The sequence below is a fragment of the Schistocerca nitens genome, chromosome 1 (genome assembly GCF_023898315.1).
Source record: "Schistocerca nitens isolate TAMUIC-IGC-003100 chromosome 1, iqSchNite1.1, whole genome shotgun sequence".
Lineage (NCBI taxonomy): Eukaryota > Metazoa > Arthropoda > Insecta > Orthoptera > Acrididae > Schistocerca > Schistocerca nitens.
The window spans coordinates 505,796,871-505,820,797 of record NC_064614.1 but is presented as its reverse complement, the minus strand read 5'-3'; the positions used below and the strand labels follow the sequence as shown (position 1 = coordinate 505,820,797).

The 23,927-nt window shown below is 41.4% G+C and overlaps 2 protein-coding genes across 5 annotated transcripts in view; one reads left to right on the top strand and one right to left on the bottom strand.

Moving 5' to 3' along the window:
* The window catches only part of LOC126252933 (centromere protein I-like), a 370,827-nt gene that overhangs the window by 182,588 nt on the left and 164,312 nt on the right, over positions 1-23,927 (bottom strand). The window lies entirely within an intron of this gene.
* The window catches only part of LOC126252954 (uncharacterized), an 80,806-nt gene continuing 69,449 nt past the window's right edge, over positions 12,571-23,927 (top strand). For both annotated transcript variants that reach the window (XR_007545873.1, XR_007545872.1), the window contains exons 1-2: positions 12,571-12,706; positions 12,805-12,964. The gene's annotated coding sequence lies outside the window, so the exon portion shown is untranslated. The remainder of the gene's footprint in view (positions 12,707-12,804; positions 12,965-23,927) is intronic.

The window sequence follows — 23,927 nt, the reverse complement described above, 5'->3', positions numbered from 1 at the left end:
TTACTAATATGTCAGTGTAATGTGATCCATCGAGTGGGTACTGGCACCTTCGATTCATTGTTTAACTGTAACACATAATTATAAATCACTTGAATCACCTCACTTAATGGGGTAGTCCTCTTTGAAAATTTCAAAAATGGATTACTTTTTTTGCTTAAAATGTTCTCTGGGATGTCTACTTTATTGTGGTGTTCATCCCAAATTTGCACAAACTCTGTTACCGAGTTACAAGAGGCTTGTTGAAAAGTGTCTGAAAACCATTTACAATGGGAAAAAAATACACTGAAGAGCCAAAGAAACTGGTACATGTCTAATATCGTGTAGGGTCTCCACGAGCATGTGGAAGTGCCGCAATACGACATGGCATAGGCTCAACTTGTGTCTGAAGTAGTGCTGGAGGGAACTGACACTATGAATCTTGTATGCTGTCCATAAAGCCGTTAAAGTATATAGCAATTCTGGGCATGTGGTATGTCACATTGTCCTGCTGGAATTGCTCAAGTTGTCGGAATGCACAATGGACATGAATGGATATAAGTGATCAGACAGGATGCTTACGTATGTGTCACCTGTCAAAGTCGTACCTAGGCAAATCAAGGGTCCCATATCACTCAAACTGTACACTTCCCACACAGTTACAGAGCCTCCACCAGCTTGAACAGTGCCTTGCTAAGGTGTGAGGTCCATGGATTCATGAGGTTCTCCCCAAAACCGTACACGTCCATCCGCTCGATACAATTTGAAACGAGACTCATCTGACCAGGCAACATGTTTCCAGTCATCAACAGTTTAATGTCAGTGTTGATGGGTCCAGGTGAGGCGTAAAGCTTTGCGTCATGCAGTCGACTCCAAAAGCCCATACTGATGTTGTTCGTTGAATGATTCGCACGCTGACACTTATTGATGGCCCAGCACTGAACTCTGCATCAATTTGCGGACGGGTTGCACTTCTGTCACGTTGAGCAATTCTCTTCAGTCATCGTTGGTCACTTTCTTGCAGAGTCTTTTTCTGGCTGCAGCGATGTTGGAGATTTGATGTGTTACTGGATTCTTGATATTCACGGTACACTAGTGAAATGGTTGTATGGGAAAATCCCCACTTCATTGCTAGCTCGGAGATGGTGTGTCCTGTCGCTTGTGTGCCGACCATAATACCACATTCAAATTCACTTAAATCTTGACAACCTGTCATTGTAGCAGCAGTAACCGATCTAACAACTGTACCAGACACTTGTTGTCTTACATAGGCATTGACAACCACAGTGCTGCATTCTTCCTGTTTACATATCTCTGTATTTGAATATGCATGCCTACACCAGTTTCTTTGGACTTCAGTGTAGGTGACATTGTGGACAATATGGCAGCTTGTAATATCAACAAAGGCCTAACAGGCATTATGAACATTAAGAAAGTGCTTGAACTTGAGATTGCACCAGCCTGTTACAACTTCTGCACAAAAGTGAACGAAAAGAGTATCGAACGAGCAGAGCAGCAGATGATAGAAGATGCCTCAGAAGCCCACTTAATCACCATGGCCGTGAAGAAGCTGGAGGAGGACTTCCTGTTAGATGTGGAAGGATTGCTGTAAGGTACAGGGATCACTGATTCGAGATATGTTCCACAAAACTACAAAAAAGTAACCCAAAACTGTTTTTCTTAAAACGGTATTTTTCGAACTCATGGAAAAGGTAACTTCATAACGGTCCATGTAATTTTGATTGGAATTTGAAGCCAGCACTCTAAATTGAATTTGCTGTCAGCATGAACAGTTGTTTCACAATACCTTCAAAAGTCTATTTTTGTTGAACGCTTCTGTCTCAACTTTCTGGATGAAATAAATGACTTTTTTTCAACATGTCACCATTTTGTTAGAACTTTATATTTTTCAATTGGCATATGTATGCAGATAGAAAATACATTGAAAATGATTTACATGAAATTATTTTTTTACATTCCTGCTGTTGACCAACGTTCTGATTGCAATGGGTCCTTCCACCTAGTGCAGTGGTTACAGGGAGCATCTGATTTGGGCACAAAAGTGATTTCTTAAAGACAGAAGTGTCAGGAATAAAACTGTATCATCACATTTAGTATTACTTTTTATTTAACTTGGAAAAAATTACAAAACCACCTAATTTTCATGCATTTAAAGAAGACTACCCCCTTAAGAGGTAAATAATATATTTTGTCCTATGAAGTCATAGAAACCCAGCAGCAGATCAACTCAGACTTATGATTCATACAGAAGAGTAGTAAGAGAAATAACATACTCAAGTGCCAATCAAAGAAAATTAAGAAAATATTTTTGAGTTAGACATGTTCAAATCATTTAAGTTTTCTGTTCAAGAGTCAGTGAATGCATTTCAAGATTCACATGCGCCCACCGAGTCCCACATTTTGCACATACCTGATAGACCAGAGCTTAACAGGCTACATGAGCAGAATTTAATACTGCCCGTTACATGAAGCTAATTGTCAGGTCTCACAGGTTGTGTAGCGACTAAAGTTTCGAATTACCAGATTACTGTAACCTCTTTCCAAATATCATACCCACAAGAGTTGTTCTCTCGTTTTAACAGTGGTAAATGTTTCTCAAACACAGGGGTATGGAATGCTTATCTACAGTTACATTTAGATGCAGAATCTCAAAAGTTTCTAGTACTGACAACTCCATTAGTTTTCTAGAAATATCCAGATCTACCCTTCAGTAGAACTAGCATTCAGACACTTTAACAAAGATTTCTAGAACAATTAATCAGTGGAATTCCATCATGATGTAACTAATTGGACAATATTTTCACAGAAAAAAATATGTAATAACATATGAGAACATGAAAAATATTTTTCAAGTGTAACCTAAAAATGGGCCAGTTCTTCCATAATTAATCCAGTATCTATGGGTTTTTACAAAGATGGACTACATCCAATGTGGCAGCATGTAAGTGCAAGCAATAGACAAGATGCTGTATCCCAACAATTTTTAAGGATTACAGGAGTTCTTAGGAGAGGTTGTTTCATCCCAAATGTAGCTCAGGTATCTAAAACAATAAAAATAAAGAGGAAGAATAGTTTAGTATTTGTGTTGTGTTTAGAGTCAGAGGAAGCACTAGGAACCCTTATACAGGATTTTTATTCATCCCCTTCTCTCATTACACATTCCCCAAGAAAACCTGCAGTCCTCACAACAGTTACATCCCATTATGGCACTGGTGGGTCCAGTCACGTACACAGCAAAATGAAGCAATACTCCCCAGTGGACATATTTCAGAGGTAAGGTTTGCCCAGTTTAACTAGGGGAGGATTCCATGTCTAGTTACCTACTAGTTCCCACTCAACCACGTCAGATTTTGCATGCAGGTCTGCTAAATGATGAAACAAGGATACAAAAATTTCTAGCCCATGATCTTCAATACTTTGTGGGTGGAAACCTCGTAAGTGAAGAGTGACAAAATGTTACGTCAACATTTCAAACATTGGCTAAGTTTGAAGTGCTGTAGTTCAGTGAAAGATTATGGTAAAGCCTCAAAACTCTGAAAAATTGTCAAATACTTGGAAGCAGTACTGCTATCATTGATGTTATGACACAATGATACTATACTCCTTATGCTGGCCTCTGGAATTTTTGAAGCTGAGCTTGTTTTTTAACTGGAGAGAACACTGTCTTCCAGTATAACATTAACGATGGCACAGTGGTATGGGTCAACTGCTGAGTTAGTGTGCAGAAAGGAGTCATTGGCCTTCAGCATAGCATGGATAAGTATTATGAAGAATTTGCTACAAAGCATAATTAAGAGTTAAAAACTGTTGCATCAATTCGTAGGAGAAAACTCTTCAAGTAATTCAGTTTTTTGCAGAAAGGTGTGCAGGATTAATTTGAGATTTATGATTACAGCAGTATCATGTTCATAAATCAATAACTTCTTCAGAGGAACATATTAGGTAGAACGTAAATGAAAAGACTTCTGTGATCAGTGATTACCTCTTTGAATTAACGTGGAAATACAATGTAGCAATGATTACTTCATAATGAAAGTGGAATGAGCTTAACTGTTGACAAAAGACTGGATGAGGTTAGGCATTGTTAGGGAGGTGTACACTGATCAGCCAGGACATTGTGACCACCTAACTAGTAGCCGATATGTTCACCTTTGGCACAGGTAACAGTGGTGACACTTCATGCTATGGAAGCAATGAGGCCCTGGTAGGTTGTTGGAGGGAGTTGGCATAACATCTGTACACACAAACCACAAAATTCTTGTAAATTCCAGGAAGGGGAAGAGCGCTGACGCCACATTCAATCACATCCCAGATGTGTTTGATCAGGTTAAGATCTGGCGAGTTGGGGGACCAGCACATCAATTGGAACTCGCCACTGTGTTCCTCAAACCACTCGGTCACACTTCTGCCCTTGTGACATGGTGCATTATCTTGCTGAAAATTGCCACTGCCATCGGGAAACATGATTGTCATTACAGGGTGTACATGGTCTGCAGCCAGTGGACAATACTCCTTGGTCATCATGTTGCCTTGCACAAGCTCTACTGGACCCGTGGATGCGCACATGTATGTTTCCCAGAGCATAACGGAGCAGCTGCTAGCTTGTCTCTGACCTGCAGTACAGGTGTCAAGGAGCTATTCCCTTGGCAGACGATGGTTTCGTGCCCTCCCATCAGCATGATGAAGAAGGTATCGGGATTTATCAGACTGTGCAACGCTCTGCCACTGCGCCAATGTCCAGTGCCGATGGTCATGTGCCCCTTTCAGTCATAGTTGTCTACTTCGTGGTGTTAACAGTGGCACACGCATGGGTCGTCAGCTACAGAGGCCCACTGTTAGGAGAGTTCAGTGCGCTGATTGTTCAGATGCACTAGTACTCTGCCCAGAATTACAGTCCGGTGTTAGGTCCATCATAGTTTGATGCCTGTCCTGTTCTACCAGTCTTCCCAGCCTACGACGTCTGACATCTGTAATGAGGGGTGGGTTCCCAACCCCACGACGTCTGTACATGGTTTAATCTTGGTTTTGCTATATGTTGAAGACACTCGCCACAGCACTGTTCGAACACCCAACAAGTCATGCAGTTTCGGAAATGCTCATGCTGAGCCTCTTGGCCATCACAATCTGCCCTTAATCACTCAGATTGTGCACTTTCCCCATTTTACATATGGCCAGCACACTCACTCATACTAGATGTACTGCGCATGTGTCTGACAACCAGGTGATGCTGCTATTACCTCGACAAGTTATATTAATAGTAAGTAGATTGTCATAATTTCTGGCTGGTCAAAGTGTACATACTAAAGGAGGAATAAGACGAAGTAATCTGACTTGGACTGTTGTTATTTCAAAGTGACAGTTTCCATTTTTCAAACAATTTTACTGTTAACAAACTAATGAGACAGGGACAACCATATTATACTTGTGTCCGCAGCAGGATATAGCTTACATTTTATCATTGTAACAACCGAGAAGGTGACGAATATTATACAGCATGCATTTTGTACATGATGTAAGTATTATGTCATTGATATACTATTTTGGTTTCAAGTAACGAATTTTCTTTGAGGTTTAAGTAGCTTGATTTCATCGTGATGTTGATTTAGGAAGTTCTCTTTTTACCTTGTTTATAAAACCTGCAAGTTTGATCATTTTTGGTACTTAAGTTTTCAAAGCTGGAAAATAAACTGGCTTAAAAATTAATGGTTTTTAAACATTTATATCCCTAAAGCGATGCCTGAGCAATACTTGTGTTAGCCATGATTTGAAAGAGCATTCTTTTCTCTACAAAATATGTTATCTGATCAAACGTACACGGACACCCCTATGCAATCTGGAATTGACCACTAGACGTCACGAGAGGCAGACCCATTAATATAAAAGGGGGTGGAGAATATTGTGATGGCAGTGGAAAAGCAGTAACAACAGGATGTGTCGGTCAGGAGAGCTTAGTGGCTTTGAACATGGACTCGTCACTGGGTGCTACATGAGTAATAAATCCATCATGGACATTTCAGGCCCTGATAACTGCCCAAATCAGCTCTTGGTTATGTGACTGTGAAGTGGAAACCTGAAGGAACAACTACTGTTAAACCAAAACAAGGAAGACCTCGTGTATTGAAAGAGAGGATCTGTCCAGCATTGCAGAGAGTAGTTGTAAAAAATCACATTTTCCGAAGTGGTACCACCAGTCCAGCTAGCACAATGACTGTGCTTAGGGAGTTAAAAAGAATTGGGAACAATGGTTGAGAAGCCCCTCATATGCTACACATTTTTGTAGTTACTGCTAAATGACTTCAATGGACAATGGATGATTGGAAATGAATGATTTTGAGTGATGAATCGTGCTATATCCTGTGTCAGTCTGATTGCAGGGTAAATGCCTGGATAACGTTACTACTTGCCATCACGTGTAGTGCTAACTGTGAAGCACAGATGATGTCGTGTTATGGTAAGGGAGCATACTTTGGAGTTGGGGTATGATCCTCTTATTGCATTTAAGAAAATGCTAAATGCATTAAATGGACCGGTCTGTTCAGAATCCCAGGGATAAATTATAACATTTATTCCCCTCCAGACTCCAGTGTCCAGCAGTACTATCTTTTCTAGTTTAGATTGCCATTCTTCCACAAATTTTCAGACACCTCATTGAAAGTGTCTTCAGCAGATTTCACGCCATCACAAAGGCAATGGGTGAACACACCCCATACATCCACTAAAACGTGTCTCAGTACTTTCAAACAACGGAAAATCCCCCGATGGAATAATGACAATATTATGAAAAGTATGGTTGCTACTCACAATATAACGGAGATGCTGAGTCGCAGATAGGCACAACAAAAAAACTGTCGGCAAGTAAGCTTTTGGCCAAAAAGGCCTTCATCAGAAACAGACAGCAATGTGCACAAGCTTACAAAAGGTCCTACACTGGGTGCAAAACAGTTGGCCAAAGAATGTAAAAGTTACAAGGTGTATAACTTTGCTTCCACCGTTTGCTGATAGGTGGCGACAATGGTAAGTACCGGTCAAAAGAAACAGACTGCAGACAACAGACAGTTAGCTTGGACCTCAGTCAACATAAACTCATTCAAACATTAGTCGATTTGTGTCTGCATCAAAAAGTTGTTCTTCATTGAAAATGTCAGTTTACAGGCCTAATTCTAGTCATTTGCAGAAGGAGTTACTGTTTTATTTCAATATGAAGAAAACAGCGGCCGAGTCTCATCAAATGCTCTCAAGTACGTATGGTAAGGACGCTATTAGCGAAAGAATGTGTCTTGAGTGGTTTGAAGGCTTCAAGAATGGTGATTTTAACGTCGTAGACTGGCACAGTGATGGGAGAGAGAATGTTTTCCAAGATGCAGAATTGGAGACATTGTTGAGTGAAGACTCACGTCAAACTCAAGAAGAATTGGCATGATTAGTGGGAGTGACACAGTAAGCCATTTCAAAATGTCTCAAGGCTATGGGCATGATTCAGAAAGAAGAAACTTGGGTCCCGTATGAGCTGAAACTAAGAGACATTGAACGGCATTTGTGTGTTTGTGAACAGTTGCTTCAGAGGCAAAAACAGAAGGGATTTCTGCATCGCATTGTTACTGGGGACGAAAAATGAGTTCATTACAATAACCCTAAATGCAAAAAATCATGGAGATATCTCGGCCAGGCTTCCACGTCGATGGCCAAACCGAATATTCACGGCTCCAAGATCATGCTCTGCATTTGGTGGGACCAGCTCAGCGTTGTGTATTATGAGATGTTAATACCAAGTGAGACAATCACAGGTGCTCATTATTGAACACAATTAATGCGTTTGAGCAGAGCATTAAAAGACAAACGGCTGCATATAGTGAGAGGCATGATAAAATGATTTTGCAGTACAACACTCGGTCCCATGTTGCAAAAAAGGTCAAAACATACTTGGAAACGTTAAAACGGGAAGTCCTACCCCACCCGGTGGATTCCCCAGACATTGCTCCCTCTGACTATCATCTGTTTAGATCAATGGCACTTGGCCCGGCTGACTAACACTTCTGATCTCATGAAAAAGTCACAAATTGGATCAATTCATGGATCGCTTCAAAAGATGAACAATTTTTTCGATGGGGGATTCGTACACTGCTCAAAAGATGGCAGAAAGTAGTGGCCAGTGATGGAAAATACTTTGAATGATACATGTGTAACCAATTTGTTTCATTAAAGCCTTAAATGTTGGGGAAAAAATGACAGAAGCAAAGTTGCACACGTTGTAATTTGTGTTAAATTTGTTTTCAGTCAGACAAAGGGCTATTCTCTCTCTTAGTGCCAGAGAATGACACTGGACTTCCTCTCATGTTCTAAAACAAAAGTACTTGCATTAGCACTAGTGAATTCTGGGGTGTCTGCAGAATTAAAGTATTGTCATGACATGTTTATTGGTCCGCAATAGACAAGGATATAGAATGGAATGTAAAGTTCTACAAGCAGTTTCAGGGCTGCAAGCAGCTCCACAAAGTATTCTCACTATGGGTGCAAATAATCAAACCTTGAGACTTTGCAGGCCACTTTCTCAATGCAATCAAATTAATTGTAGTGGATTCTTCTTTGCAAAGTTTCCCTATATATGCAAATTATGGTCAATAACAATGAATCAACAGTCAAGGTGTTATTTAGAATTGTCGCAACTGAAAGCCTTGCTGAAGTAATAGTTGCAGACAATAGCCCACAATTTGCCTCCACAACATTCATGGTCTTTTACTCATCACATGGTATCCAAACTACTAACTGCCCCTTTTCACTCACACCTGACTGAAGAGGCAAAAATATTCAAATGGAGTTCAGGTTTACAATGAAAATAGCATTGTGGTCCACTTCCACTCCCAAAGCAATGTCTTTATTTTTGACCCCCATTCCTAGTAAAAGTCCAGTGGAGGTCTTACATGGGTACCAGTCATGGACTCTACCTTCTGATACCAAAACACAATCACAATCACACACTGCAATTCCATCCACACTTCGCAGTTGGAATAAAGAATTGGATGCAAGATTTTGGTGCACACTTCAGTTGGTTCCCTATCACAGACAGTACGACACTGATGCAGTGATATGAAGCAGGTTCTACCATGGCAGGAGTGGGCAGACCAGGTTGCCTGCAACCTCAACCCGAGACTGCTGTTGTGAGTGGCATTGTCTCCCCGATCCCCTCGGCAGCAAGGGTCGCCACTGACTCCAAGAGATGCGGTGCACCAAGGTTCCTTCTGAAAGTGGACCAATCAACTGGTCCCACTGTCCGAGGGGCCTATAACTCAGTTCCATGCACCAATCTCCAATGGAGCAGGCAGTCCCAGGTTCATCATGACTCAAGGATCAGCAGCCTGAACCCCAACAGGAATGGCCAGCAGCAACACGCAACAGCAATCAGCGGCCTTTCACATCTCCAACCAGGCAGTTTCCTGTACCTACCATGTGCAATTCAAGCTGAAACTACAATAACGGCAGTTTAAAGTATGGCGGAGTTAAGGTAATGCCTGGACTTTACATAAGGTGGGACCTGAACAATCTGACCTGGAAATGGTTTATAAACAACTTTCTCCCCACTTCTATGGGGCAGCAAGATGGCCCTTCCTCCTAGAGCACCAGCTCTTCAAGAATGCCAACCCCCTTCAAGGCAGGTGCAGCACAAAGTGTGGTGGTACTGACCATATAAACAGATTCTGGGGAGGGGGGAATGTAGTATTTGACATTACAGACAGATGTGTAGATGGAGAGCATTACTAGTAAGGATATCTTGATGGTTGTTTCAGACATTAGCTTGGATAGCAAGCACTAAGGTCCACAGGATTACTACCTTGGGAAGGATTGCTGGAACCAGTCATCATGGAACCACAAAGGATAAATCACCTAGACTCTCCACACTCAGACCTGTGAGTAGCTGAAAGTGCTGTGTGTCATCTGTTAACTGTCATTAGACTTTCGTCTTTAATCAACCTGTCTGTGTGATTTATGACACTGACTAAATGATCTGTAATTTACATATCAGTGTGAGACGTCATTGTATTTGGTAGGCTAATGAGCCTTGTATAAGAAATATGCATTTTTGAGCCATCCGAGGTATTGCATTTTTCCACTGATGATGGTTGTAAAAACTGAAACCAGTGAAGAATAAAGGTGAGTGTGTGCAGCTGATTGCTATAAAAATGCTTTTCTTCAATAATACATTGATGGCTCATACAGTGTCAGAACTTCAGATTTTGTATACTTGTAGCAACGACTGCACCCTGTAGCTTCAAAGTTATTAAAGAGCTATGGGGATTTCTTATGAATGTTCCTGACAAATTAGACCTATGCTGTGACAATGCTCTTATAAACTGAGCCAAATGAGCATAGCACACGTCTTCAATCTGTCAGAACCTGTCCCTATTCTTTCAGAATCTACATGTACCATCTCTTCCACATATCTTGCAAAGAGAGAGGATATCACAAAGGTTACCTTGGCCAGAGTCCACAGTTGTATCCAAAAGCAATATTTCACTTTTCAGGGGAAATATATGGTGTACTGCAATTTTATGACCAATTACATTTGTAAGTCTAAAACAGCAAATGATTTCAGAAGTAGTCATAAGCAGAATATTTATATTTTCAATACATCAAAAAAATTACTCTTATTTGGAAAAAAATAATGTTAGTTTGAAGCATGAAACTATTATTATTTAATTTTGTTTAATGAGTTACCTCCGGCTGTAGATTTATACGCAACATCTGTCAATAAATTTGTTTAATTTTTATGAAAAAGGATAACACATTTTAACTGATTTTAAATTGCAGAAAATTTATAGGTATTGTTAATTCTACTAAACCTACAAACATCAGAGGGAGAATAGTTTTTCTAAACTGTATTGTTTTTGAAGGCAGCAACATTAACATTTCTCTACATAGCACCTTAGAGCAATGCCAGTTGAAAGGAAAGTTATTCAAAAGTGGTGTCAATTTTAATATTAACAAAAAATTACCAGTTTCTTCTTTTAAGGACTCAAAGTAGTGTCACAAATATTACAGTTACAGCATTTTTTTGTAAAGTGTCTCCATGCTTTCCTTTAAGATTCTTGTTTCACTATATTAGTTTTGTAACTTAGACCAAACTAAGTCACTAATCTATGAAAAGTGCAATATGTTACACCATCAACTGCAACTGCAACTGCAAACCAACTACCTATACCACATATGGGGAAAATCTGACAATTTTCGAAAATCTAGGGGCCTAAAGGTGGAAGATAGGTAGGGACAGCCGTCCGCTGTGACTGAGCGGTTCTAGGCACTTCAGTTCGGAATCGCACTACTGCTGCAGTCGCAGGTTTGAATCCTGCCTCGGGCATGTGTGAGATGTCCTTAGGTTAGTTAGTTTTATGAAGTTCTAAGTCTAGGGGGCTGATGACCTCAGATATTAAGTCCCATAGTGCTTACAGCCATTTGAATCATTTACGCAATAAGGCGATGAATAATGCGAATTTGGTGGTTTTATTACGGAAATAACGCGAATTCAGCTGTTTTTGAGGAAGTAACGCAAAATCAGTGTTTTTCAACAAAATTTATCTGTGTCCTCGTAAGAAGTGTCGTAAGTCTAAATATGTCAAATGTTAAATGTTCCATGTTGAACTATCGCAGTACTGAAACTTCCTGGCAGATTAAAACTGTGTGCCCGACCGAGACTCGAACTCGGGACCTTTGCCTTTCGCGGGCAAGTGCTCTACCAACTGAGCTACCGAAGCACGACTCACGACCGGTACTCACAGCTTTACTTCTGCCAGTACCTCGTCTCCTACCTTCCAAACTTTACAGAAGCTCTCCTGCGAAACTTGCAGAACTAGCACTCCTGAAAGAAAGGATATTGTGGAGACATGGCTTAGCCACAGCCTGGGGGATGTTTCCAGAATGAGATTTTCACTCTGCAGCGGAGTGTGCGCTGATATGAAACTTCCTGGCAGATTAAAACTGTGTGCCCGACCGAGACTCGAACTTGGGACCTTTGCCTTTCGCGGGCAAGTGCTCTACCAACTGAGCTACCGAAGCACGACTCACGACCGGTACTCACAGCTTTACTTCTGCCAGTACCTCGTCTCCTACCTTCCAAACTTTACAGAAGCTCTCCTGCGAAACATGCAGAACTAGCACTCCTGAAAGAAAGGATATTGTGGAGACATGGCTCCACAATATCCTTTCTTTCAGGAGTGCTAGTTCTGCAAGTTTCGCAGGAGAGCTTCTGTAAAGTTTGGAAGGTAGGAGACGAGGTACTGGCAGAAGTAAAGCTGTGAGTACCGGTCGTGAGTCGTGCTTCGGTAGCTCAGTTGGTAGAGCACTTGCCCGCGAAAGGCAAAGGTCCCGAGTTCGAGTCTCGGTCGGGCACACAGTTTTAATCTGCCAGGAAGTTTCATATCAGCGCACACTCCGCTGCAGAGTGAAAATCTCATTATCGCAGTACTTTTTGCAGTCATGACGTCACTAGTGGCCTTTCGACTATCGATTTTTACAAGCCTGTGCGAACGACCATTGTGCGAATTTCGATTATTTATTTCTTTTGTAGTATATGTGCCGCAGTATGCCTTTTCAAAGCAAAGGCACAATGAGAATCTATCACAAACACATCACCCTGCTCATTAAATATGATTAATAACGCAGCAGCGATGTAAGGTTTGAAGAAACGAGATCACTGCGACTTGAGACAGTAGCCAAATGAGTAAGCCATAACGCAATGGATAGTTTTGAGGTTTTCGATACGAATGGATGTAGGTTTGTGTCCCACTGCATGCTAATACATAATTTTTTCCATCGTAGCAATTGTGAACACAGTCTGGGTCTTTTGTTATGAATGTAACGCAAGTATTTGGAAGGATGTGGGCGTGAACACTGCCAACACCGTCATCAATCATTGAGCTTACGACTCCACCACTTTATACAGTAAAAGTAAAGGAAAAAATCAGAAAGTGTAATACAGGTATGTTCTGCAATAAATGATGTTAACATTTCCGTCTGATTAGAGATCGAAGAATGAAATAAATATTTGGGTGTTTATTTCCGAATAAGTGACGAGTTTCGAATAGTTGGTGAGGCAGGTATCTTACAGAACAGCATTAACTTCTGCGGCGGAAATGAGCAGCTATAAAATTCATCTTTTTGGATTTCCAGCACACTGGATTAGTAACAGGGCAGCAACTTGAGTTGACCAGTCAAAGTTGCAAAATTCAGTTACTTTTGTTTAATTGATGACCGGTTTCACGTATCAGAACCCAATCTCAAATCATCCTAACAAAGAAAAAGATGTACTCTGTGATAGCACACAAACCACGTCAATATTGTACATGCTTGTATTTAAGCCATTAGTCAAGTTTACAGAAATCATTCATTGGCACGACAACTGTTTTGGGTATGCTCGCTGCCAACTCTTGCGAATAAACAATATTGTGCACCATACCAATAGCAATGTCATATTCCAGGCTGAGTGCATATTTTTCTGCGTGTATTAACTTACGAAAATTTTAATTAATATTGATATGATTTTTTTTTTTTTTTCAAATTTCGTTGAATTAAGGTTCGTTTAAGCAGTTATCAGACAGCTTGCCGCGCATGCGCAGAGTTGAAATCTGATAGAAGCAGCGCCTATTCCCGCTTCTGGATACTGTGTGGTTGTTTGGTGTATAAACATTGAGAAAAAGCATCCAGAATCTAAACGGAAAATTTTTTTCAGACGCTGCGAAGCTGCCCGATTCGCGCATGCGCTTAGCTGTAAAATGCAGTACATAAAAGAGCCTTACTATCAATTGTACATGCGTGTAGAAAAAGAGAGAGAGAGACTACCAGTACATTAAAAGAAAGTATTTTTGCATTAAAAGACTAAGTTACTGATGGGAAATAGAATTTAAAACTCAAAACTTCTACTGAAACATATTATAAACTATGTTTCCAAGCAACATGTGAGTGAACATTAAAAAAAATTGGTCTTATTTTTTACCCAATTTTTGTAAATGTTTATCAATATTTTGTTACTTAGGAATACGTCACAAATAACCTTCAAGCTTTCCTGGTGACATTCATAAAGAAAAATCTCTTAGGGATGCAGCCAAGACATTTTATTTATCAACAATATCACCACAAAGGCAAAGAATTTCCTTTACATTACTAGATTTTCTTCTAAGTTTCATTATTGCTATTACGTAAGAAATTTCAACCATTTAACATAAATTTTTAAGTTGGTGAGAAAAATTGTTGAGAGTCAAAAATAGATTGCGGACCTGAAAAAAGGTGAGCTCTGTGTATTTGTTAATCTCCTGGATACATCATTTATAATTTTTTTCAGTATTTAAAACATATGTCTCACTCCACACCATTCCAGCACAGCAACAGTATACAGACCTTAAAAATTGGAATAATAGTCTCTGTTTCAGATACTGTATTGATGACGCATTTCATGCTTCTTGTGCATCTTCAGATCATTCTTGAGCCAGGGAGACCGGCTTCTGTGATCTCCACAGCTCAAGAATGATATGAAGAGGTGCAAAACATGTCATCAATAAAATATCTGCAATATACTATTATTTTCATTTTTATCTTTGGTATTTGTTTTTAAATGTTTGGCCCACCCTATCTTAGGAATAGTTCCATTTTCAACATAGCATTGAAAAATGGTTAAATATGACAAAAATAGATAACTGACAATAGAATAAGTTTGCCAGAAAACAAAACCAATTTTGGCCATATAATAACCCCCATTTTTTCCTGTCCCCAAAGATAGGGAATTACGGAAGACTGAGACTGCTGACAAAACATCATGCGCGAGCTAATAAGAGCTAATAGCTAAGTGCATTATATGTGGTAGAGGTGGGGGATGTATGGGGGGAGGGGAATAGACAAGTCAGAAAATAAAAGATACAGAAAATCAAAAGGGAGTGAAGAAAGGAACATTTACTGAGAAGAGATGTTGAGACTGAAAAAATAATGTAAATTAAGGCCAGATGGGTGGCGAGAACCAAGGACATGTTGTAATGCCAGTTCCCACCTGCAGAGTTCTTAGAAACTGGTGCCTGTTGGAATAATCCATGTGGCACATACAGTGATGCAAGCACCGAGGTCACAAATGTCATGCTTTAGAGCATGCTCTGCTCGAGAATATTGTGTGTTGTTAGTATACACCCTCAGCCTACACCCATTCGCTGTAACTGATGTACCAAGTTATCAGTTGGGATGAATGGGCAGAGGCAGAGGGGTATACTGGCAACACACAATATCCTGTTGCAGTTTGTTCTACAACATGATATTTGTGACTTCAGCGCCTGTTTCACCATATGTGCCATCTGGGTTAAGACCCAGACACTAGTTTTTCAGAATTCCACAAGTGGAAACTGGTGTTACAAAGTCTTTGGTTTTCACCACACTCTTAGTCTTAATTTACATTAATTTCTTCAGTCTCAGTATTCCTTTCTTCACTCCATTTTAGTTTCCTATATCTTTTAACTTCTGACCTGACTTTTACCTCTCTTCCCCCGCCCCCCTCTCCAAAACCCTACCTCTAGCTCATACAATGCGCTTAGCTTAACTCTTGCACAATGTTTTGTAAGAATCTCGTGTATTACCCTATATTCTTACTTTACGCTCTCAGGTTTTCAAATCTCGTCCATGGGGTTTTGGGCAACTTTTCAAACTCTCCTCATTTGCTAAATCTGTCCAGTCCTTTTCCTCCACCCCTCTTCCTTCTCCTTCAACTCTTCTGTCAGGAGGAGGAGCCACTGGCTCTGAAAGCTTATGGATTTCAATAGCTATATATGTCTTTTCTTCCGCTGTCGTCAGTGAGTAGATTTTTTTTATCTATTCAGTTACATTACAGTTTCAAAACATTGATTATTTTCAATTATATTCAAAGTCTTTTTTGTGTAAATACAATGAATATAATGACAAGGTGTCCACAACTACCAGGAGTGGCCACACCTGTTGGACTCCGAGTCACCTGCCTGGCCCATTTCTGGTCATGGTGTCCCACAGGCACACAAATTGTTAGTGTCAAAAACTCCGCTGGGACATTATTTAGAGCTGAACAGCAAAATTACATTACACTGAAGTAAGAAGGGAGCAACCTCAAGAGATTTTCTGATTTTATATAAATTTTAATCTCTAACTGATCTTCAAAAAGATAATTTTACAGAAACATGAAATCTGATGTTTTATATCAGTACAAAGGTCTTTCACCCTCCTTGTATTCATTTTTATAACAACTTTCTCAAAACCTTTGAAAACAGGACCTGCGACACCAATGTCAATAGATGCTCTAGGAATTATGATCAGTTATGTCGCTATATCATCTATTATAGGTTACAAGAATGTAAATTCAAAGCTCACAAGCGAACAAAGATTTGTAAAATTAAACAGTAGTTAAGCTGAAAATAACGGGTAAATCCTCTCTCTGTACAAAGGAGATAATAAAAAAAGAGATATAATGTAGTACAACGATGTAGATGTAAAATGATGGTAGAGAATCTGCTAAAATGTTGATGTATTTAGGTTGGTTTCATTGGATGTGTACTGCCGTGAATTTTAAAACTAATTGAAAAGTTTTGTGTAGGTGGTTTTGTACAGCTTTAATGAAGGTTAGGAAGTGCATTACAAAATACACAGTTGTATCGATATATTTCATTAAAGATAATAGATTTTGATCTAGGATCAGACAATCATAGAGTCCAAAAAACATCTCTGTTATCTATTAACAAACTGGAATAAGAAGAGTTATCAGTTATAGACCGTTCCACCACAAATATTAGCTGTATATGCATAACATAAACATTCCATTAACTTCTGATGTTGCAGTGCTGATGCCAGCTTTCACTTCCACTCTGGATAGAAATGAGTATTGTTGTGTTTCACAAGAAGTTAAAGGAAATTTCAGCAGAGATTCATTTATACTTGCTTCTGTTCAGGCACCTGCGGTCTTGTCATTCTTTATGTGTATGCGCAGCATATGTAGAAGAGGTCATAATGGATACTGAGCACACTGTAATGGGAATTACTTTAAAACTGCATGGTTCAAACATGGATTCCTACAATAGCACACAAACACGCATTTCACTGTAAAACAATTTCACCTCATATAAATGACTGCACACCAGTCATGTTTAGTTCTGGCACTGCTATCAAGAATGTTTGTTTGTTATTTTCCATGAGCTCTTGTAAGTACATGAGATATACAGTAAAACATTGGGCATCATTTGACCCAATACTTCCAGAATGAGATTTTCACTCTGCAGCAGAGTGTGCGCCGATATGAAATTTCCTGTCAGATTAAAACTGTGTGAAGGACCAAGATCCGAACTCAGGACCTTTGCCTTTCGCAGGCAAGTGCTCTACCATCTGAGATACCCAAGCACGACTCACGCCCCGTCCTCAAAGCTTTACTTCCGCTAGTACCTCGTCTCGTACCTTCCAAACTTCACAGAAGCTCTCCTGCGTTTGAAACATTTTGCTACGTTTTACATTGTCTTTTGTTATATTTTCTTGCAATAAGTTTTCTGTTTCTTCAATGATGAGGAAGTTGTGTTATCAGCAAACTAGTAAGCATTCTGACAATGTATGTTCATCTGTAGGCCATTTACGTATAGGAGGAACAGCACTAGTCCCAGTACTGATCCTCGGGGAACACCATAATTCATCTCTTGGTTAAGCTGAGTAATGGTTTGTAACTTTGTTGCATTAAAAGTGTTGTATCTCCACCGTTTGTTCGCATCCACGACGATTTGACCTGACCCAGTCATTAGCTGTGCCTTTGATGCTCAGTTAATATAATTTCTGTAGTAGTGGCTCATTATCTTCAGTAATGAATACCGTATTTACTCGAATCTAAGCCGCACTCGAATCTAAGCCGCACCTGAAAAATGAGACTCGAAAACAAGGAAAAAAAAATTTCCCGAATCTAAGCCGCACCTGAAATTTGAGACTCGAAATTCAAGGGGAGAGAAAAGTTTTAGGTCGCACCTCCAAATCGAAACAAAGTTCGTCTAATTGTAATATGAGACACAATTTAGGTCGAATGAATGACGATACAGCTGCAGTAGTTTGGTTCGAGTCGTAAGCTTAGCAGTTACGGTTTACAGGTAGCCATTGCTACGCGTCACGCGCTCCGTCCGTATTTATACGGATAGCCTTCCTTTTTCACGTGCTTCGTCTGGTTTGAATTGATTGCTTACTTTTCTTTGATCTGATAAGTGCCGTTCTCTTTGTTATAGTAATGCATTACTGTACTGTGTCATGCATTGTTTGTCGCATTCTGATAGTGCGTGTTTACGGCCTGTCGCCGCTCGCGGCGTGGCTTGCTTTTGTGCGCGCTACCGCCGCTTACAAATAAAAAATAGAAAGGAATCGTTTCATTACCGAAACATTTGTTGTTACTTACACTACTGCTTCCTTTGATAATGATCAACAAGAACCAAATAATAGACTGCGTATGATAGATGATGTTCTGAACGAAATTTTAGCGAAAATTTTTCTCAGTTTGAAAATCTTTGCAGGTGCCTCTTTAGTTCATTACATTCTGCACAGAAATTAGAGTCATCTTAGATTTAAAAATCTAGTCAATTGCCGTGCTTCATTTCTGACTGTATCACTATCAGACATAAGAATAATACGAATATAAACATGACATGATATGTATATTCTTCCGCGTTTGCTGTTGTCTCACTCTAGTTTCGTAGTTTATTAGGCAGACAGGATTTAAATGAGATAGTAGCAAACACGAAACAATACACGGCAAAATGTTTATATTCGTATTAATCTTATGGCGAAGAGAATACTACATGTGATTCACAATTCATAAAAGCTCCTATTAGCAACCATCTCTTCTCACAGGTAGGAAACAAATTCAGAACGTAGAGTTGGCCATATTGACAAACATCCCTAACAGTCTTGCCAGTCGGATTTTCGTAGTACATTGAAATGCTGCTACATTCGAAGATCAACAATACAGAATTTGTATTTACTTCGTTGGATAATGTACCAAAATGCAGTGGTCGAAACTCTGGGCGGAGGAAAAAGGCTCGTCTTCCACTTTTTTTTTTTTAATTTATTTACTGACGCAGAGATTTTGGTGCCAGTATTTATCTTTGTGCCTACAAAGCATGCCTGTGTGGCGCTACATATATTCGACGGCAGAAGTTAGTTGTGGCGGCACCCACCAACATTTTTCAGAACTCCCGCTTGCTTTGCACTCGATTCTAAGCCGCAGGCGGTTTTTTGGATTACAAAAACCGGAAAAAAAGTGCGGCTTAGATTCGAGTAAATACGGTACCTCTGTCCAGTCAGGGCACATACCAGTAATATATTCATTACTATCAACTTCCTGGTAAGTTTCACTCAGGAATTCATAGACAGCAGTGTTGGCTGAGCTGTTCTTTCTAAACCTGTGTTGTGCTGTGGACAGAATTTGTTATTTTTGTATAAAGCCTGCAAATCTTTTGGGGAAGATTTACTCTAAAATTTTTGAGAAACCAGACAACAGCGAAACTGGCCTGCGATAATCAAATTCTTCAGTGTTTCCAGTGGTAGCCCATGAGTATACATTCTGGGTGTTCACAAATTTTTAGATTCAGGTAAATTTGGGAGTGTGAAATTAAAAGCATCTGCTATATAACAGTTACGCTTATCAAGAAGATTATACAACTACAGCCACTGCCAATAATAATAACAGTAATAATAATAGCAATGATAATAAGATGCATAACTAACTTGACAAAAGAAAGAATTGCTTTTGTGGACTTTTGTTGTTTTGTGCATAGTTAAGTACAGTTTAGGGCAATAACGAAATAATGGTTGGTTGGTTGGTTGGATTAAAAGAGGGAAGAAGGGACTAAACTAAGAGATCATCAGTCCCTTGTTCCAAATAAAACAATGCCACAAGTGTCAGAATAAAACAAACGAGACAGACAACACAAATCAGAATGAAAGGAAAAATCACAAGAACGATGAAGGGCAACAAACATGTAAATGGACAAAACGGGGACACGAAAATCACAGAAAAGCAACAAACAGGATGAAAACGGTAAAACAACAAAGCATATGACCATGGCTGGTTGACCATGAGAATAAAAAGGAGAAGCCAGCCACTCTGCAACACATTAAAACCTCCATCCTAAAAGTGCCTGGGTGGAAGACACAGAGGGACAAAGGACATGCGCTAAAACTTAGATCAAATGATAAAACCCACCCTCACGAATAAAACTTACAACTAAATCAGCCAATGAGACGTTGTCAGATAAAATTAGCAGCAACGAGTCCGGTAACCCAAGATTCCATCGCTGGGCAGTCAAAGTGGGGCAGTGCACCAGAAGATGGGCCACTGTCAACTGAGCGCTGCACCGACACTGAGGCAGGTCTTCTTGGCGCAGGAGGTAACCATGGGTTGCACAAGAGTGGGCAATGCGGAGCCAGCAGAGGACAACTGATTCGCTGCGAGAGGCCCACATAGAAGACTTCCACACATTCATAGTCTCCTTAATGACACATATTTTGTTGCGCATACTGTTATCCCATTACGTCTCCCAAAGCCAAGAAGCCCTGCGGCATAAGTCAGAACGCACGTCAGGTTCGGACATGCCCATCTCCAGAAGCGGTTTCCATGCAGCCTGTTTGGCCAGCCTGTCGGCAAGTTCATTCCCTGGGATTCAAATGTGACCTGGGGTCCAGAAAAACACCACTGAATGACTGGACAGTTGCAAGGCACAGATGGACTCCTGAATGGTCACTACCAAAGGATGACAATGGTAGGACTGGTCGATAGCTTGTAGGCTGCTCAAGGAGTCAGTACAAAGGAGAAATGACTCACCTGGGCATGAGCAGATGTGCTTAAGGGCACAAAATACGGCTTCCAGCTCTGCAGTGAAAACACTGCAGCCATCAGGCAAGGAGTGCTGTTCTATATGTCCTCCATGAACACAGGCAAAGCCAACGTGACCATTGGCCATTGAGCAATCACTGTACACCACTTCATGGCCCTGGTACATGTTGAGAATTGAGAAGAAGTGACAGCAGAGTGTCGCAGGGTTAACTGAGTCCTTAGGGCCATGTAAAAGGTCCAGTCGAATCCACGGCCTAGGTGTACAACATTGAGGTGCTCGTGAATGAACCTTAAGTATAGGTGGTAAAGGCAAGGACTTCAGTTCGGAGAGAAGGGATCATGTACAAACTGTAATTGACCCCAGAGCTGGGCCGCCGATGAGGGAGATGAACTGCCATGTGTGGGAAAAGGAGACGGTAATTTGGATGTGCAGGAGAACTACAAATGTGTGAAACGTAACTGGAGAGCAACTGCGCATGCCTAACCTCTAATGGAGGGACTCCGACCTCCGCCAGGACGCTGGTCACCGGACTCGTCCTAAAAGCTTCTATCTCTAGGCGAACGCCACAGCGATGCACTGGGTCAAGTAAACACAACACTGAGCATGCCTCCGAACCATAAACCACACTCCCATAGTCAAGGCGGGATTGAACAAGGGCTCTGTAGAGCTGCAGCAGCGTAGAGCGTTCTGAACCCCAGTTGGTGTTGCTCAGTACTGTTGGAGCAGTACGAAATGCAGAAGTCGTTAGCATACAGAGAAGGTGAGATGGAGGGGCCCACAGCTGCTGCTGCTAGAGCATTAATGACCATAATGACCACTAAAAATAGAGATACACTCAATATGGAGCCCTGCAGGACCCCATTCTCCTGGATATGGGGGCAACTGTGGGAGGCACCAAGTTGGACACGGAAAGTACGTAGCAACAGGAAATTCTGGATAAAAATTGGAAACAGGCCTCAGAGACCCCATTCGTATAATGTGGCAAGGATATGATGTTGCCAGGTCGTGTCATATGCTTTTCGTAAATCAAAAAACATGGCTCACGCAGAGGCTCGAGCATAGTGTTTAGCAAAGTGTTCGGCAATCGCATTTGCATCGGTACATAACTCACCATTTATGGGAACACTGGGGACAGCTGTTGGGGCCTGGTACCCAAAAAGACGTTTGATCTTTGCCTAGAATTGGGAAGGTGACGTATGGCAGCCAATGGTGTAGACGTATCTCTCCCAACATTCCTCCTCCCGTAGTCTGATAAGGTAGCGAACACGGGCACGGAGCCGTTTCAAGGTTATTAGGTGCTCCAGGGAAGGGTGCCGCTGTGGAGCTCACCGACACTCCTTAATTGCTTCAGAGACTTCCGGCACCCACCAAGGGACTGCCTTACGCCTCGGGCACCCTAAAGAGCGAGAGATCGCGTTTTCTGCTGCAGAAACAATTGTGCCAGTCACCTGCTCAACCATCACATCGATGTTACCATGTGGGGGAGATTCAGTGGTGACAAAAGAGGTGAAACTTCCCCAGTCCACCTTGTTCAAAGCCCACCTGGGTAGGCGTCCGTGCGCCTGATGCTGGGGCAGTGACAGGAAGATGGGGAGGTGGTCACTACCACACAGGTCATCATGTGCTCTCCAGTGGAGAGATGGGAGAAGTCCTGCACTACAAATTGATAAATCAATGGCCGAGTAACTACCATGAGCCACACTGAACTGTGTGGCGGCCCCAATATTTCAGAGCCAGAGGTCAAATTGCGACAGAAATGTTCGACTTCTCTGCCTCGGCCAGTAAGCATGGTACCACCCCACAAGGGGGTTATGGGCATTAAAATCTCCCAGAAGTAGGAAAGGTTTAGGTAGTTGATCAATCAGTGCAGCTAATACATTGAGGGGTACTGCATCATCTGCAGGAAGATATACATTGCAGACTTATTTTCTATGTCGTCCTTATTCTGACATCCACAGCTTCAAGACGGGTTTGAAGGGGCACAGTTTCAGTACAGACCGAGTTTAGGACATAAACACAAACTCCACCTGACACTCGATTATAGTCAATACGGTTCTACATCTACATCTACATTCATACTCCGCAAGCCACCCAACGGTGTGTGGCGGAGGGCACTTTACGTGCCACTGTCATTACCTCCCTTTCCTGTTCCAGTCGCGTATGGTTCGCGGGAAGAACGACTGTCTGAAAGCCTCCGTGCGCACTCTAATCTCTCTAATTTTACATTCGTGATCTCCTCGGGAGGTATAAGTAGGGGGAAGCAATATACTCGATACATCATCCAGAAACGCACCCTCTCGAAACCTGGCGAGCAAGCTACACCGCGATGCAGAGCGCCTCTCTTGCAGAGTCTGCCACTTGAGTTTATTAAACATCTCCGTAACGCTATCACGATTACCAAATAACCCTGTGACGAAACGCGCCGCTCTTCTTTGGATCTTCTCTATCTCCTCCGTCAACCCGATCTGGTACGGATCCCACACTGATCCTGTAATATCCCTTATAGCTGCGGGGGGGACCGCACTACTGGGAACCAGGTTTCCTGGAGGGCAGTGCAGATAGCATGTGTAAAGCTTAACAGTTGCCGCAGCTCAGCCAGGCAGTGGAAAAAACCTCCGCTATTCCACTGTAGGATGACATCATGAGACTGGGAAGGCATGGAACATTCAATGAGGCAGTTTACACCTCAGAGTCACTTGTTGCCACTGATTTATTGCCTGAGCAGTCTGTACCCATTGTGTCTGAGGGTCAGGTGAGATCTAGGTCCTCAGCAGATGCCAAAATCTCCCCCATCCTCAGCCGCAGAGCTTGTAGGTAGGTCTTAGGGGTTTTCTCCTTGGATTTCTCTCGCTGCTCCTTGAGTTTCCCTAGTTGGGAGGACTTCACTGGCTCAGTCTCCGGGACTGAGGTTGAGCGTGAAGCCCTACAACCAGCTGCTTTTGGGCTCTTCAGCCACTGGCGGGAGTCGTCTTTCCCGCAAGAAGAAACCTGGGAAGGGAGTGACCCAATGGACCCCTTCCTAGCGAGGGAAGCCGAAGAAGACTTCCGCTTCTTCGGCTTAGAAGTAGGTTGTGCAGGAGCAACAGGGAG